Below are 14,297 nucleotides of genomic sequence, written 5' to 3'. Positions count from 1 at the left end.
TAATCCTGGGTGAGATCACAGCAGGGATTGCCCCTGAATGCTGAAATTCTTTCCTTCAACAAATCACCTATATAAATACATATATTTTTAATAGCAGCAATTATAAAGTTCTCTGCCAACTTATGGGGCTGTTTAACATTCCTGGATAGAGGCCACAGTTTTTTCTCCCAGTCTCCTCCCTCCCCACAACCAAAGCCTAATGAATAGTAACGCTTTTGTGGCTCCGCGTTCCATTTAACCAGTATCTCCTACCCAGTGGGTCTTCGCAGGGAGTTAATAAGCAGTCTGGGAGGACTGCCTGAGGAGGTCCACCAACCTAATCGTTAACTGCAAGGCCTAATCAGCATCTGCTTCCCACCCAGAGTCCCCCACAGCTACACGGCCCTGGTCCCCCCCCAGTAATGGATGGAAAATCGGCGATTTCCTGACAGTTAGCAACCAATTTTCCACCAATTAGAAGAGAGATGGTGGTCTCTGGAGGAAGCTGGACGGTTTGGTTGCACGGAGCTGGGAGGAAGAGAGATGATCCTCGAAGCCCAGAGAACCGGGACCTGGGACCAGACCCCGCCCCCTCCCGGGTCAGGCTCGGCTTCTGTCAGTGGGGGTCGTCTGCGCCCCCGCAGCTCCCATGGAGCCCTTCTCAATCCCTGAGCCGGTTTCACAACGAACCCATCTGCCTTTCCTCCTCCGGGGCCGGCCAGCGCGGCCTCCTCCTGCTGGCTCCCTCCTCGGTGCCCAGAACGGCTGGGAAATTCCTGCAAAGCAGCTGGTGTGGCGGCTTCAGGAGAGCAAACGCCCTGGACAATTGTGCCTTCAAATCCCGGATTTGTCTCTTTTCCGTTGTGTGAGACCTTGGGCGAAACATCTAAATTCTCTAGGCCTCAGTTTCCAGATTTGTAAAATGGGGTTAGTCGCAGCACCTACCCGATAGGATCTGAGGATTAAAGGGAAAACGTGGATAAAACGCTTTACACCACACGGCATAATGTTCGGCAAACGGGTGCTATTTTTATTCTGTTCTTTTCATAACAAATGATACTATTATTAATCCATACTGATAACAAATGCACGTGAGGCATTGTGCTCCGGGCTGTGAGGACCACTACCCCACATCTTCGACGGGAGTTCGCTGGCCTGCCCTTCATCATCTCCCCCTGGGTTAGCACTGTCTCCTCTCCAGGCTGGCCTCACCCGTCCAGGCCCCCGTGCCAGTGTGACCCTTCTAAAATAGGGGTTTGACTGCACCCATATCACTGGCTGCATCAAATGACTCCAGTGGTGGGGCGCCTGGGTGGCTTAGAAGGTAGAACGTCTGACTTCGGCTCAGGTCGTGATCTCCCGTCTCTTGAGTTCGAGCCCCGCACAGGGCTCTCTGATGTCGGCGCAGAGCCTGCTTCAGACCCTCTTCCCCCAGTCTCTCTCTGCCCCTACCCCACTCGCTCTTGCTCTCGCTCTCAAAAATAAACAGACATTTTAAAAAGGGCTGCAGTGGTTTTTACAGCGCGAATTCCCTCCTGTGCCTCTCACCCCTTCCCTGTTAGCCCCCTCGTTTCCTCCCTCACCACTTCAGGCCCTGTCTCTTATCATCTCGAAACAGAACGACTCCGGAATGGCCACGGCCCTTCAGCAGCCACCCCCTCTCGGATGGATGTGAAGATTCCACGGCAGAAACAGAAAGTAGGTACACAGGAAATGCGGCTCTCCCCTTCTCCCAGGCCACAGCACAGCGACAAAAGGACGTGAGTAATGACCTTGCTGACAGGCTTTTGAGTCATGAGAGAGTGTCACCCTCAACGTGATTTTAGCGTTTATTGGACTTGATTGTCCTCGAAATTCTTGGATGATTGGCCATTCTCATCTGGTAATTGTAGCCGAATCAGACACAGTCTCTCCCGCAGGTTGCTCAGTCTTCCGGGAAAGGAGCAGCAGCAGTGAATGTTTGATGAGTACTTACTCTGCACCCAGGCGCGCTGTTGAGGCCTTCACGTGGACTGTTTCACGGATTATCCAATGTGATCTTCACAAGAGCGTCAGGAGTAGGGCCAGCATATAATTTATCATACAAACCGAGACCCTTCTGGGAGTGAAAGGGGGCACTATTAGTAACTAGGTGAGGACAACAGGAATGACCTGGGGCCGTGGCAGTCTGGCCAGCACAGATGGACGGCCTGCCTCGAAGGCAGGGAGGCTTTGGGAGGTGGGGGACTGTGCCCACATTTACATCACTCTCAAGAGCGGGGATTCAAACCAGGCCCTCTGACTCCTATCACGTGGGCACAAAGAATTAAGATTCAAGGCAAAACAGGGTGTTTCCTAAGTGAAGAAGGGAGAGACGTGGCTCTAGGCTGAAGTCGAAGAGGGAAGAGGGGGCAGCAGAGGGGGAAGGGCTGCGGGCCAGGGGAGGCACGTGAGCTGGAGGCGGGTGGGCATTCGGAAGCAGATGGGGAAAGACACGCGGGAGGGAGCGTGGGATGAGTGAACAGGTGCAGGCAGGGAGGGAGGGAGGTGTTTGGAGAAGAGTAAGGAGCTGGAGTCCAGGCAGGGGTGGGGGAAGGGAAGCTAAGTTAGAGATGTGGCCACAGACACAGGTGAGGATGATCACGGAGGGTGGAGAATGTCAGGCTGCAGGAAATAAGGAAGAAAGAATGGCTGCTTGGCCCCAGTCCCTGCCTCCTTCACACACACCTGGTGCCCCCTCCTTGCTCTTGGGACACATTCCCCCAAGGCCTCTCTGTGCTTCAGATACTGTCCTTTTCCAAACATACCTTCCACCCACCCGCTTCTTCCAAAGCAGGCTGGAAAGCCATGGGCCTCAAGCCCTCTGCAGCTTCTTGTTCTCCTGCCTCAGACTGATGTCCTAAAAGTTCCCAGATTTGGGCAGGATGGGGGTGGTGACCTGGCCATGGCCACTTGGCAGAGCTGGGGCTCAAACAGCTTCCTCTTCTCCCAGGCTTTGCTTTTCTCAGATTCCCAGTGCCCATCCCTGCTTTCTACCACTGCCAGCCTTGCCCAGCTAAGCCTCCAGCTCCTCTTCCATAGAACCCAGCAACCATGATCCTGCTTCCCCAGAAGTTCCTGTGGGATGAGGCAGGTGTCATGGTCCAGAACTGCTGATTTGGCAACTCAAGTGGTCCCTGGGTTCCAGGCTCTGGAATTGGGAGGGAGTTTGTCTCATGTCTATACTGCGAGAGGCTCCAGATGCTGCTTCTGACCTGCGGGTTCAGGTCTGGGAAGGTAAGGGTCCTGCTGGTGGAGAAGAAGCCCCACACCCACAAGGGCCGGGCTTGAGGAGCACCCCAGGGTGTCTCTGCCTCCAGCACCTCCTCCAGCTACACAGGCAGCTCAGCCACGTGTCCAGCTCTGTCTTCCTCAAGCCCCAGAGTTCTCAGCACCATGGCCCGCCCCATTCTATCCACTCAGCAACGAGCTCAGGGTTTGCCATGGAGTGGGACAGCCCATGTGGCTGATGGTGACTCTGCTCCAGTCTCTCCCATCAGAGCCACATCCACACCTGTGCCAAAGCGATTATTCTAACAAATCTGATCCTGTCACTCAATAGCTTTCCATCACCAACAAGAGAAACGTCTGAGTGAGCACCCTCCCTAGAGCCTTCGGGGAGCCCTCCAGCTCCAGGTCCTGCCCACCTCCCTCCAGCCCCCACAATCACCCATGCACCTTCATTCAAACACTTGTTCATTCATCAGATGTGTGTGTAAGGCCTTCTTCATGCAAGCCCTGTGCTGGAAACGAAATCACTCCTAAAGTCATTCCAACACACAATTCCAACATGTGTGTGTTGGCAGTGAGGGCTAAGGGGAAGTTCCCCATAGCACCAAACAATTCTCCAACACCAGCTGGGTGTCCTACAATTCAGTTCAATTCTGACACTATCGACCTGGAGGTAACGTCCAATTCCATGGGTTAAGGGCTCAGTCCCACAAGACTACCTCCATTTCAGAAGCCAGTCGCAAGTCCAGATTGTCTCTGTACTTCTGACTGACAGGCTATAAATCAGAGGCTCCCACAACCCTCTCCTAGGGTTGGATTGATTTGCTAGAGCAGCTCACAAAACTCAGGAAGCCTATTTGGTCACCAGATTACTGGTTTATTACAAACGATATTGAAGGATACAAATCAACAGCCAGATGAAGAGGTACATAGGGCAAGGTCCGAGATAGAGGAGTTTCTGTCCTCATGGAGTTTGGGGCCCATCATAGTGGCCCATGATAGTGTTCTTGTTCTCCAACCTGGAAGCTCGGCGGAACCTATCCTTCTGGTTATGGAGGCTTCACTTCGCAGGAAGGATTTATTAAATCATTGGCCACAGGTTGATTCAATCTCCAGCCCCTCTCCACTCCCTGGAAATCAAGGCGTGGGACTGAAAGTTCCAACTCTCCAGTCCCTGTTGGTTCTGCTGGCAACCAGCCCCCATCCTTAAGTGCTATCCAAAAGTCACCTCATTAACATAAGCCCAGTTGTGGTGGAAGGGGGCTTGTTATGAATAACAAGACACCCATTCACTTTTATGGCTCTGAAGGGATTTCGGGAACTGAGGACAAGAGGCCAAATGTTATGATAAAAGATGCTCCCATTGCTCTTATCCATTGGTCAGGAAATTCCAAGGGTTTTGAGAGCTGTGCATGAAGACCAAAATTACAAAAGGAATATATTTTGGCCAACTGAATGACCCAATATATATATTTTTTACAAATCATAATATTGAGCTCCCCGTTCCCCAACACTACATCCTGCCAAGGCCTCCCCTCCCAGCCTCTCCTATCTGATGTGCTCTGGTTGATCCTCTAGCACCCAGAGCGGGAGGCCCCATCCCGCCCTCCTCCAGGCTCCTGCGGCATCTCACAGGGTCTGTTGGGAAGTTTCCTGCATTTGTCTGGAGCTCCTCAAGGGAAGGGATTGACTTTGGTCCTTTGCCTCTCACGGCAAAAGAAACTTGTCTCCCTTCCCAGTTCTTATATTCCTAGGCCTACATTTTTTATGATTTCTTCACCCACTCCACCACCCCCTTGCCTGCTGCTAAGCCTTAGGATGCCTGTGTGTACATTAGAAAAAGATGCCCCTTCCTCTGGTTAGACGCAGCTCCATGCCAGGGTGTGTGTCTTATGAGCAGAGTACTTGCTGGATCTTGGCCCCAATCTGCCCCTTGGCCATGCACTGTGGGGCACAGCACAGTCATACTGTCCCATGCATCATTCCCAATCCTCCCAAGATGCTGCATGTTGTGTTTGGGAGAAACACCTTCAACCCAGTCACACTAGCATCAGGGGCTAATGGGCCCTCCACCAACGGACTGTTTGCTTCTTCTAAAAGGAGATGGGTGTGGGAAGACTAAGAAACAGTCATGGTGACTGTGGGTGTTCTGCATTTGGAAGGTATGTGAGACAGGGGCCACTTCAGTGACGCTGGTCATGGCCAGGGCTGGGCTGGTCCTCCCATCAGTAGGACTTTCAGCCATCTCATTTCCTTTCTTTCCCCTCTGTACTCTTTGTATTCTTAACTTCTGAGATACGGCCTCAAAGCTCCCTTCCCAACCTTCTACACATCTGTACACACAAAGGCACATGTGCATGCCCATGCGCGTGTGCGCACACACGCATACTCGCTCCTGTCATTATTCACTGACATGGGCGGTAGGAGATGAGCCTCACAGAAGCTCACCTGCCAGGAAGAGCATGTTAAAGATAATGGAAGGTAGGGGTGCCTGGGTGGCTCCATAGGTTAAGCGTCCAACTTTGGCTCAGGTTATGGTCTCACGGTTCGTGAGTTCAAGTCCCACGTAAGGCTCTGTGCTGGCAGCTCAGAGTCTGGAGCCTGCCTCAGATTCTGTGTCTCCCTCTCTCTCTGCCCCTCCCCTGCTTACACTCTGTCTCTCTCTGTCAAAAATAAATAAACATTAAAAAAATTTTTTTAACAAAAAATGATAACGGAGGGTGACAAATCCCACTGGGCCCTGCCATGGTCAGATTCACCTGGCGTTCACTCAGGGACATTAGTTGGTAGGGCTTGATCTGTGCCTTGATGGAAAGCTTTGGTCTGTGGCAGCCCACCTGTGCCTTGATGGAAAGCTTTGGTCTGAGAGAAAGCAGCTCAGAGGAGAACAGGCTTTGGGTAGACCTGGATGTCCACATCTCTCCCAGTCTTTCAGGGCTCTTATGGGAAGAGGAAGCAGGTGCATCTGGTGGCCCAGTTAGAAATAGGACCAATGGAGGTTGCCAAAAATGCAGATCTGTATTCAGCATTAACCTCCCAGGAGCCAAACTTCAGAGATAGTGGACTCAGGGTCATGGGGACGTGAGCGAAAAGTCTAGATGACTAGTGTTGGGCTGACCTTTAAGACCTTAAGATGTATTGTCTCGTTTCATAGTTCAGAATGTTGTGAACCTAAGACTCCACGTTGCTAGTTAGTATTTGATTCCATTACTATCTTAAGGCATTTTTCCCCCAGTCACTCAAAAAGTCTAAGATTTTATTATTCCCTGACTCCAGAACCTGAGAAACTTAGAATTGTAAAATCATCGATGAGACGGCCATTTGTGTGGATTTCTCTTAAAGATGTGTTGCACACATGCTTTGTACCAGATACTTAAGCGCTTTATGTATATTATCTTATTAAATCCTCACAGTGTTCCTGTAAATTATGTACTGTTACTACCTTATTTTTCAGATGAGGAAACTGAAGCACAGAGAGGTTAAGGGAGTTCCCCAATCTTTCACAAGTAGTCTACAACGGTCCTACAACTGAAGCCAAGAGTCTTAGCCACTGTCCTAGGCTGCCTCTCTGTGTTGTGAGAGGAATGTACCCAGGAGGAGAGAAGTGCCCTGGCCCGGCCAGAACTGAGTTCTGGGTCCTGAGAGTCCTGCTTGGCCTGGCTCCACCGGCCCATTTGAGTCCCAGCCCTGGAGCTGGGGGAGCTGCGGTCTCCTATTCCCTTCCCACCTTTCCAGGGAGCGTTCCCTCCATGATCTCAGGTCTTGAATTCCCCAGGCAAAGCCAGCCACATTCTTTGGGCTGGAGTCCAAGTTTATTTAAGAAGAGGAAAATGTTATTATGGAAATTACAACAGCTTTACAAAACAGAGCGTCCCTGTATCAATCCAGGACCACAAGAATGCGCATCAACTTAATAGCTTCCTGTTGGGAGTCTTTCAAGCTACGCCTAAAGCTGGCAGGCATCAGGGCACAGGAGTGAGTCCAAGCAGCTGGTGACACTGCCAACCCCTTGCCCCCTGCCCTCAGGAGGAGTGGCAGAGCCCACGGAGGGGACCCCAGGAGACCCCTCCCTGTCTCCTCATGCCACGCACCGCTGAATAAGACAGCCACTTGAGGTTTTCCATTCTCAGAAGTGGAGCCGTGGTGGTGGTGGTGTTGATGGTGGTGTGTGTGTGTCTGTGTGTCTGTGTGTGTGTCTCGGGTGGTGAGCAGTGGGGAGAGGACCACGGCTCCTCCTCCCGCCCACCCATTCCATAACCTCAGCCTAACTCAAGTAGGAACGCGGTTGCCGATCCAGTCCTCCGACCTTCTCCCCAGACCCAGTGTGGAGGGTCTGGATCTCAGCTCCTGGTAAGGGGAGGGCTTTAAGAAGGGGACTGCTTTCTTTACCTCCTAAGGTTAAGGAGAGAGAAGGCCAGGCTTTAACTCTTTTTATCTCTCTCTCTCTCTCTCTCTCTTTTTTTTTTTTAAGAAGAAAAGAAAACCATTAAAGTCAAATTCCTGGGGCTGGGAGCAGCCAGGAGTCTGGCGCGTGTCTCCTCCTGGATAATTATCTGGCATTTAGCAACCCTCTTCCCAGCACTTATAATTAGCAGGGAAATTAAGGTGCTGTCATCCTACCTCCCAGCTTTTCTGTGTTATGCCCAGAGGCCTGGGGAGAGGCCCAAGAAGGGAGGAGGGCATCAGTACCGCAAGAAGAACTGCAATTAGACAAAAGGAGGGACTTTCAGCTGAGAAGGGACACTTGGCAGGAGAGCCATGGAGGATCCTCTGGGGAGCACTTCCCGTCACCTCCAGCCAGACATCTTTCCTGTCTCCGAATTCCTGGAACACGTGCCTGCTGGACCACGCCCCTCTTCATGGGAGATGTCCTGGCTTTGATGAAGCAGCTCTGCTCCAGTGGGATCTCAGTCACCAAAATCTTCAGAGAGGCTTCTTTAGTGCCCGCCTCTGTGCTACATTCTGACGACAGAGATGAGTCAGACCCACCCAGAATTGCAAATGCTCCCCAATGAAAAGACAAGGCATTTAGCGACATAACATAACACATAATGCAAGGTTGAAACATAACATAACACATAACATAACACAAGGTTGAAAGTGACAAGAACTGAGAAGGAAGGGAGCAGCTACATAGTTTGGAGGGGGCTAGTGAGAAATGAAAATTGCTGAATTTATGAGTAATTTCAAGACAGCACCAGCAGAAGTTAAGCCAAGTGTGCCCACCCCATTCCATAACCTCAGTCTATGTGCTGTATCAGCTGTGTGTGCCCAGGGAGCTGGCCCTGCAGGGCAGGCAGTATAGGTCTTGCCAATTAAGGAAAAACTCTTGCAGGAAGCAGCATTTGAATTGGCCTCGTTCAAAAGGTCAGTATTGTTTAACAGGTAAAGTTTCTTTTGCTTATCTAGCCAGCTTTCTCATCCTTCAGGACCCCAGTCGGTCCGCTCCTCCAGGAAGCGTTCCCTACTAACTCTAGGATGGGTTAGGACCCTCTGGACCCTCTGAGACTTCCCCACCCCATCCAAGCCTGTGCTTCTCCAGAACACCTATCTCATTCCATTATAGGTGGTCTCTTTATGAATCTGCCTCTCTGACCAGCCCATGGGCTCCCTAAGGACGAGGTCTGTGCCTTATTCCCATCTGCCTTCTTAGTGTGCCATGGAAGGCCTGGACAAGGCAGATAGCCAACAGCGTTGATTGAATGACTGAATGAATGAATGAACACACCCAAAGGGAGCACAGTGGGCAAAGCCCTCCTTTGTGCTTAGGGACCCGGAGGGTGGATCTTTACCCACCAGGCTGAAAAGTTAAATCAGGATTTGATCAGGAAGACCCTACATGACAAGTCAAGGTCAGTGTGTTCTCTAGGAAGCTGTGAGCTTTCACCGAGTGGTCTGGCTGCCCCGCAGGGGCTGGCGGGGAGTGGATGATGGGGAATGTGGAGCGGGGAGGAGCAGGAAGCTTGGCAGGGAGAGCCATCAGAAAGCTGTAACCATGATCCATGCGAAAGGTTAGGGTGGCTGGCACCAGACAAGAGCCATGGGAATGGAGAGAGAGGAAGAGCTGGTTGTGAGCTTTGAAGCCCCAGCCACCCTGGTGGCAGCAACATCAGGTCACCAGCCAGCTATTCCAGTTATTCCTAGAAATCAATGTCAGTCTGTGGAGGCTCAGATAAAACTCTCGCACAGTAATGGATGGGGAGCTTAGAGAGAGGAGATAAGAGGAGGCCCACAGCACGGGGTGATCAGGTGGGGCTTTACAGGCAGGGGGGCAGCCATCAGAGGTTATCAGAACATCCCTCAAATAGCAGAGGCTCAGAGGCTGTCCACCCAGCTGTGACTGTGGTGGGGCACACAGGCTTGTCCCAGGCCTGGGAGTTCCAGACCTAGTGGCCCATCGACATTTTTCCCAGCAGCAGGGTCAAACAGATCAGTCTAGCTGCCTTGAGGCTTGTATCAGAGTTCTGGTGCCTTCTGTTGAGGGTGGGGAGGATGAGTGAGGGCATAGAGCAGGTGGGGTACCCTCTGAGTCTCCTTTCTGCCCCGACTTTCTGGGATGCCGAGTCTGTGAGTCACTACAATGGCATTTTGCCTGTAGGATGAGGAAAAGGATGGTCTGTTCCCCAGCACTGGGCAGGTGGGTAGGGGATAGAGTGGTGTTCCCTACTGGTCTGAACGAGGCCGGAAAGGCTGTGTGTGCCGGCCGGCCTCAAATCCCTCCACGCACACGCTGGGAATGGACCCACTGAGCATCCTTCCTCATGAGACGGAGAGAGAATGTGGGTGGGAGCAAGGTTTGCCCACGAGAAGTGACAGAGAGCAAGGGACACTGGGGCCTCCCAGAGCAGGGAAGGACCAGGAGGGGGAGGCTGGGGACACCCAGATCAGCCATCAGAACGTGAATTCGAGAGTCGCACTAATGATCAATAACTGCTACTGACACAGCACCTGCCACCGTGCCAGGCACGGCTGAGGCGCTCTGTCCGGACTAACCTGTGTCATCCTCACAAGCCTCATTTTATAGAAGAGGAAACCAAGACGCCGAGTTGGAGCAAACTTTCCCAAAGTCACAGAAGCCGGAGCTCGGCCTTTGAGTCCAGGCAGTCTGGCTCCATTTCATCACTACCTTGAAATGCTTGTCCATCGGCAAAGAGCTCGCTGTGTATCAGACGTCAACTTCACTTGGCCCCTAGGAGACATTAGCACCCCCATTCTACAGATGAAGACGCTGAGGCTCTAAGAAGCAATTTCCCATTCTGGGAAAGTGGGCTGAGTTGGGTCGTGCCTGCCTCAGCTCTCTCATACTCTCGGCTCTATCGGTCAGGGGTGTGCAGATGAACTCTTAGAAAGCAAGGGGTGCGGCATCTCCAGGGAGGAGGGTAGGATCTCAGAGGCCCGCCTCCTCACCCTCCCCAGGCAGCTTTCCCTCAGGAGGTTAGCCCGAGAGTCCCATCTGCCGACACTCAGGGCTGGGAGGAGATAGCACCTTTTATCTCTGCAGAGAGTTCAAGAGTTTATTCCCATCCACGGCAGCAGGGAGGCCAGTGCCCATTCTTGGAGGGTGTCCAGTGACGGGACAGATAGGGGGCACTTCCTTCCCTCTCTTCCAGCACTCGGTGCCCTCCACACCCCACCATCACCAGAGGCCAGCGCTCAGACGCAGACGCCGGGTGTAGTGGGAAATGCCCAGCTCTGAGCATAGGGCTGCGTGTGGCGCCATGGCCAGAGGCAAGAGGACAGCTCTGGAGTGACTGTGCTCCTGGCTCCACCACCTTCTGACTGTGTGGCCTGACACATGGTGCTTCCCCCTCTAAGGCTCAGTTTCCTCTTGTGAAGAGCTGAATGACCATTCCTATCTTGGGGGATTGTTTCAAGGTTAAAACAGTAAAGGTCATATGTTTCAGTCACCAGGCTCACAGCCAGGGCTACCGCCAGGGCTATAGAACCACCCCTCTAGTCTTACCACATGAATTATACTTCAGTCAATGAAACAAAGGCCAGTCCGGTGCCCCAGAGACAGAGGGAATGAGCTCACCCCCTCCTCAGGACTCTCCTGGGCTCCCCATGCCCTGCAGAGGGCGGGGCACACCCTCAGCCTGGCATTCAGGGCTCCAGGGGCCTGCTGGCTACCTATCTCCAGGCCTCATTTCCTACCTCCAGCCCTCCCCAGGTGACTCATTCTTCCTGAACAAAGCAGGCCCTATCCTTGTCCTCCAGCACATCCATCGAGGCCCAGATCATCTGCTGCCTCCTCTCTGAAGCCGCCCCCAGATCCCTGAGGGAGGATGAATCACTGCTCTGTCGTGCTCCCACAGCTCTGAGCTCATTCCGCTTTGTGTCACGTGTATAGATTCATGTATCTGCTTCCCCGGCAGACTGTGAGCTCCCGCAGGGCAGCAGTGGGATCCCCATCTTCTTGTAAAATGCCTGGCACAAATCTGTGCTCAGTAAATGTTGTTTAATCGATTAACTAATCAGACAGCATATTCTAGATTCAGAGATCTCAGAGTTAGCAGAGACTTAAAGATCACCTCGTCTGAATGCCTCACGTTCTAGATGAAGAGACCTGGGAGTGAGGGAGGGGATACGGGGTAGAGAAGGACAGGATCAAGGTCGCACCATGAGATCATGGAGGAGGCACTGGAATGCGGTTCTCCGCATCAAAAAAAAGGCAAGGGTTGTTAGTTTTGTCTCGCAGCCGGAGAGACAAAGACCTATCAGTGGCTCTCTGTTGCCCTCTGGATAAAGTCCAAATTTGTTATCCTGACTCCCTAAGTCCCTTTGTGCTATGGTCCCAGCCAGTCCCTTACTTCTAGATACTTCGCACTCCGTTTACACTGAGGACCTGGAACCAGGTCCTTGTCTGACTTCCGGGCCTTATTTGCTGTTCTCGGTGTCCGGACACCTGCTCCTTTGCACAGGACACTCACTGCTCCTTTGCCTGCCAAATCCTACGATCCTTCAGGTGTAAGTGTAGATACCACATTTTCTGAAAAACCCCCTTGTCCCCTCTTCTTTAGCCCCTGTGATCCCATCTGTGGCACGAGCCTGCAATTGTCTGTTTCTATATCTCTCTCCAGTGACTGCCCGTCTTGTACCCCTAGTGGTCAGCTGGAAAGGAATAAGATACGAATGGATGAGTGAATGAATGAATGAATGAATGAATGAAGTGTGAGGACTTGAACTCTGGACCTCAGGCAGAGATGCTATTGATCCCAAGTGAACTCCAGGACCTGTTTTAGGGGAAAGGCACTGAGTTGAGAGAGGGTAGAAGGAAGGGTGGGCTTTAGGACAACCAGTAGAGGTGGAGCAGGGAGAATGTTCGCAGTAGAGGGAGTAGTGTTCCCCATAACCAGGGAAACAATATCCACTTTATTGACCTGAGCCTTCCTTCTTTTCCTTTGGCCCAGCAACCTTTATTATTCCTGGCAATCCTTTGAATCACTGAAGGAGTATCTGGGAGACTGAAAGCCCTTGGAAACAACCAGTCAGCCCTGCAGCCTGAGTGAGCCTTCGCTGCCCAGTGTTCCTGTCCTCCGGCTCTGTCCACTGGACTGGAAGGGCATCTGGACTTCCCGAAGGGGTGTGGACAGCCACGGTGGAAGGCACTGTACCTGTAAAGGCTTGGAGGCCGGAGGGAGTATAGCTTGTTCACACTGGAGAATTTGGGGGGAGAGGAAGAGAGGAACCCAGATGGTAAAAGACCTGGCATGCAGGGCTAAGGATCTCGAACATTCACCACGAGTTCACTTCCCTTGCCCCACTTCACTGCACTGTCCCTTCCCAGTCCCCACCCAGACAGCTTACAGTCTGAGGGTGGCCTGGGGGGAGGGAAGTGGCGAGAGCAGACACTCAGAGTCCAATGTGAGAAGGGGTGTGACAGCAGGGACCACAGGGAGGGCTCTAACCTAGCCTGTCTGGGAAGGCTTTCCTGGAAAGTGGCGACATAGCTGGAACTTGGATGGCAGATAGGACCCCCTTTTCCTCCTTTTCCTTTCTCTTTCTCTGTCCTTCTTCCATCCTTTCTCTTTTTTTCCTCCCTTCCTCCTCCCTCTCCTACTCCTCCCTTCCTCCCTCCCTTTCTTCCTTCCTTCCTCCCTTCCTTCCTTCCTTACTCCTCTCTTCCTCCTTTTCTTTCTTTCTTTCTTTCTTTCTTTCTTCCTTTCTTTCTTTCTTTCTTCTTTTCTTTCTTTCTCTCAGTCTCCAAAGGCCTTATTGGCAAATAGATATTAGAAAACAAAGATTGATCCTATTGCTTCAATCTTGCATCTGTGGAACGGAGAGCTATGCCAAGGGACACATCAGGTGGTACCACAGGGGACTGCTGCTTTGTCCCATTATTCATAGTTTTGGTGAAAAGCACAAAGCTTGTAGTCACCAGTTCTTCGGGCTTAAGATGTAGGCTGATTCCTTTGTCAGCACTATTTACTGAGTCACTACTATGAACGATGTTCTTCCAACACGAACGCAGAAGTCTCCTTGATGGGTGCCCAGCTTAGATCCCACTGGATTGCTCTCCCCAGGCATCACAGACCCGGTCTCACTACATTCAGCCCTTCCCAGACCGTAGCCACAACCGGCCCTGAGTTCCTGTCTGTCTCTAGCCCTAGGCATAGCAGACGGTCTTACAGGCTAATGTAGGGCTACTTCAGGTTCCTCTAAGAACTTCATGGCCTCAAGGTGGAATCCCTTCTGCTCAACGTGCTTGATGACCTAACCCACCAGGCCACGCTGCAGCCCTCCGGCTTGCTGGTAATGGACGTGTCCTCCAAGCCGGCCATGGCCCTAGAAGCTGGCAGGGGTCAACAGCAGGTATGCCGTAGGGCCAGAGCCGAAGGCGATTTCTTCCCTATTCACTGCAGCATCTCCGTGCCCAGCACAAAACCTGGAGTGTGGTGGTTGCTCAAAATATGTTTGCTAATAATTAAAGGGATCTCTGGAGACCTTAGGTGGGAAAATTTATGGAATATCTGGACAAATCTCAATGAGGGTCAGAGAGAGCCACGCTTTCCCGGATCCTCCCCTGGAGTCTGCCCAGCAAGCGGAAGACAGACAGGAGTGGGCTCCGT

At 52.1% G+C, this 14,297-nt stretch overlaps 1 pseudogene; it reads right to left on the bottom strand.

Moving 5' to 3' along the window:
* Positions 1 to 13,565: 13,565 nt before the first annotated feature.
* On the bottom strand, positions 13,566 to 14,009 carry LOC122227866 (annotated as a pseudogene).
* Between the last annotated feature and the right edge of the window lie 288 nt (positions 14,010 to 14,297).

This window comes from Panthera leo, chromosome C1 (assembly GCF_018350215.1).
Source record: "Panthera leo isolate Ple1 chromosome C1, P.leo_Ple1_pat1.1, whole genome shotgun sequence".
Taxonomy (NCBI): domain Eukaryota; kingdom Metazoa; phylum Chordata; class Mammalia; order Carnivora; family Felidae; genus Panthera; species Panthera leo.
The sequence above is the reverse complement of the archived record's forward strand: the minus strand, read 5'-3'. Positions and strand labels throughout refer to the sequence as shown.